Here is a 4,365-nt window from a genome sequence, read left to right as displayed (position 1 = left end):
TTATGTAGGAGGACTTTTCCCTCCTGTGGAAAAGCTTATCTTTCAGAAGTTCATCAAATGGAGCCATAAGTGTGAAACTTTCTGATTCCCCTGGTCTGCCCTGCTGCTTCCACTGCTCTCTTATACACGTTTGTTCATTTTAAGAATGAAATATACTTCTATTCATTTTAAACGTGCTTACCTACTTGTCTCCTTTATTAGACAGACTGCGAGTGTTTATGTGTTATTTATTTTTGTATTTCTAGCACCTACCTCAGTGCTTAAGGAGCCCTGGTGGTGCAATGGTTAAGTGCTTGGCTACCAGCTGCAAGGTTGGCAGTTTTTACCCACACAGCGGCTCCAGGAGAAGATCTGGTGATCTGCTTCTGTAAAGATTTCAGCCTAAGAAACCCTACAAAGCAGTTCTATCTGTTTTATAATGTCAATATTAGTTGGAATTAAGGAGCTCTGGTGGTATAGCAGATAGGGCATTTGGCTGCCACCCTAAGGTCGGTGGTTCAAACCCACCAGCTGCTCCACAGAAGGAAGATGAGGCAATCTACTTCTGTAAAGATTTACAGCCTTGGAAACCTAATGGAATGAGTTGGAATCAACTCGATGGCAGTCAGTTTGGTTTTTTGGGTTTTGGTGGTGTAGTGTTTAAGGCATTTGGCTGCTAACCAAAAGGTTGGTGGTTCAAACCCAAGAGCCGCTCTGCAGAGGAAATATGGGGCAATCTACTTCCTTAAACATTTACAGCCTTGGAAGCCCAATGGGGGTCGCTATGAGTCAGAGTTGACTCAATGGCAGTGAGTGTGGTTTTGGTTTTATGAGTTAGAATTGACTCAATGGCACACAACAACATCAACACCCCAATGCTTGGCATAAAGACTGTCTTCAATAAAAGCTTATCACATGGCTTGAACGTTTTACTCACAAATTACATCTCTGTGGCAGAAGATAAATATTCATACTACATAAAATTATGATTTTGACAGGAATAAAATGAAATAATTTCAATATATTTTGTTTTGAGAGTGCTTTTTTTCCCTCTCTAATACAGCCTAACAATTTTTTTTAATTTAAAACTATGATTGGATTTAAAAGGAAAAAGATTTGCTGGTTACACTGACTTCTTAATAACTTATGGGAAAAGGCTTTATACATATAAGTACTTGATTCGATAATTAATAAATAAAATAGTTGCTCTTCAAATGCACTTGAAAAGCTAATAATGGTTTATGTAGTGTTTTTATTTTGTTTGTGCAGGGCCATGAGTACAGGGTGGTCTTGTTTCTAGCTCATTCTATCACCATCTCAAATGATGTCAGCTGATGTTTGTATTCTTTCAAATTGTTTATATTCAGAAGGAGGACACCACTGTCCAGCTGTTAGTGACAGAGCTGCTATTAGCTGACATCTACTAGGCTAGTTTTTTCCTTCTCATACAGTTAAGTTAAGTAAAACAATCTCACGATTGTTTGGATTCAAATTCCAGCTCCCTCTTTGGCTATGAACTTTGGCAGCCAACCTCCTGAGCTTATTTCCTCATCTATAAAATGGAGATAATTATAGTATCTATTTTAGGGAATTGCTATAAGGGTTCAATGAGTTAAATACAAATCAAGCCTTAAAACAGCTCCTGGAATAGGGTGAGTGATCAGTAAGTGTATTTTTGTATTGACAACCCTATAAAACATTGAGAGAAGAATCAGTAGTTGGAAAACATGGTCTTGGTGATAGAAGCAACACTAGAAAATAGAATTTTGCAAGACCAATGGCCTATTAAGTGCAAATATCTTTTTTTAACAAAATAAATGACAACTATATACATGGACCTTGCCAGACAGAATACACTGGAATCAAATTGACTACAGCTGTGGAAAGAGAGGATAGAGAAGCTCAATATGATCAGTCAGAACAAGCCAGGGGCTGACTGCAGAACAGGCCACCAGCTGTTCATATGCAGAAGCTGAAGAAAATGAAAATAAGTCCATTAAAGCCAAAGTACAACCTTGAGTGCAAAGACCTGGAGTCAGGAAACCAAAAGAAAAAAGCACACTCTTCATTTCTCAAGCTGAAAGAACTGAAGAAAAAAAAAATTCAAGCCCTGAATTGCAATTCTGAAGTATTCTATGGGCAAAATAAGGAGTTGTGATGTAGCATTGGTTAAACCATTTGTCTGCTAACCAAAAGGTTAGTGGTTCGAACCCACCAGACATTCTGCAGGAGAAAGATGAAGCAATGCTTCTGTAAAGATTTACAATTTGGAAACCCTATGGGACACTCTGACCTGAAAGGTTCCTATGAGTTGGAATCACATCAATATCAGTGGATATTGGTGGGTGGGTATGGGCAAAATATTGAATGATACAGGAAGCATCAAAAGAAGATGGAAGGAATACATAGAGTCACTGTACCAAAAAGAATTGGTTCACGTTCAACCATTTCACGAGGTGAACGAAAACCGATGGTATTGAGGGAAGAAGTCCAAGCTGCACTGAAGGCATTTGTGAAAAACAAAGCTTCAAGAATTGATAGAATATTGAAATACTTCAACAAATTGATGCAACTCCAGAAGCGTTCACTCGTCTATGGCAATAAATTTGGAAGACAGTCACCCAGCCAACTGACGGAAAGAAATCCATATTTGTGTCCATTCCAAAGAAAGGTGATACCACAGAATGCTGAAATTATCAAACAATATCATCTATATTACACTCAAGTAAAATTTTGCTGAAGATGGTTAAAAAATGGTTGCGGCACTATATCAACAAGGAACTTCCAGAAATTCAAGCCAGATTCAGAAGAGAATGTGGAGCAAGAAATATCATTGCTGATGTCAGGTGGGTCTTGGAAGAAAGCAGAGAAAACCAGAAAAAAATATTTACCTGTATTTTATCAACTACGCAAAGGCATTTGACAGTGTGGATCATAACATATTAATTGTGCTCATGAGGAACCTGTATATCGACCAAGAGGCAGTCATTCAAACAGAACATAGGGATGCTGATGGTTTAAGTTAGGAAAGGTGTGAATCAGGGTTGTATTTTTCATTATATTTACTTAATCTGTATGCTAAGCAAATAATATGAGAAGCTGGACTATATGAAGAATGTGTTATCAGGATTGGAGGAGAACTCATTAACAACCTGTTATATAAAGATAGCAGAGTTGGAGAAACTTCTCAGAGACAGCCAAACACCTTGAGAGAGAGAATCACCAGCCTGCCAACTTGGGACCATAGTCTGGGTGGACCTCATGCTCAATTGGCAACATAGTACATAAAAATCTTGTTCTACCACCCACTTTGATGAACAGCGACTGGGTCTTAAAAACCCTTGAGTGATCATCTAAGATGCAACTATTGGTCTCTTCTCATCTGAGTCAAAGAAGAGTGAAGAAAATCAAAGGTGTCTGGAAACAATTAGTCCAAGGATAAGATGGACCATGAGGACCTCAGCATTCATGACCCTGAGACCAGAACTAAGTGGTGCCTGGCTACCAATGCCAACCACTCGGAAAGGGATCAAAACTGGAGATTCTGAATAGAGTGGGAGGAAGAATGTGAAACAAAATTCAAAAACACAAAAATGAGCAAAATTACTGGTCAGATAGAATCTGGAAGAACCCCTGAGACTATGGCCCCAGGTTACCCTTTGAGCCTAGAAATGGACTTATTCCCATGGATTGGCTCAAAAGTCGAAAGACCTACATGCAGAACACCTACCCCAGGGTGATGCAACCACCTAGTCCAGGGAAATGCACCCCTTAGAACAATCAGCCATGAGACATCAAAGGGGCAACATTCACATACAGAGAAAGCTGGACAGACAGGAATGCATAGTTAAGAAGGGCACAGGGAGGGGGTAGTCACAGGGACAGACGGTAGGGGAGGAGAGTTTGTTATGGCTGGGGATGGTAATTGGGGTGTGAAATCAAATGTGCACGAACTGTTGAATATAAAACAAATTTACCTTGTACATTTGCACCCAAAGAACGATGAAATTAAACAAACAAACAAAAAACCAACCTGTTATATAAAGAGGATACAATCTTGCTTGCTGGAAGCTAAGAGGATTTAAAACACTTACTGATGGAGAGCAAAGACTACAGCCTTCAGTATGGCCTACACCTCAACATAAAGAAAACAAAAATCCTCACAATTGGACCAATAAGCAACATCACGATAAATGGAGAAAAGATTGAAGTTGTCAAGGATTTCATTTTACATGCGTCCACAATCAATACTATGGAAGAAGCAGTCAAGAAATCAGAGGACATGTTGCATTGGGCAGCTCTGCATCAAAAGACTTGTGTGAGGATACTGGGAGAAGATGGCGGACTAGGCAGAAGGATTGCACAGACCCTCTTCAACAAAGAAAA

This window comes from Orycteropus afer, unplaced genomic scaffold (assembly GCF_000298275.1).
Source record: "Orycteropus afer afer isolate SDZICR_OR568_19922 unplaced genomic scaffold, OryAfe1.0 scaffold00235, whole genome shotgun sequence".
Classification (NCBI taxonomy): domain Eukaryota; kingdom Metazoa; phylum Chordata; class Mammalia; order Tubulidentata; family Orycteropodidae; genus Orycteropus; species Orycteropus afer.
The sequence above is the reverse complement of the archived record's forward strand: the minus strand, read 5'-3'. Positions refer to the sequence as shown.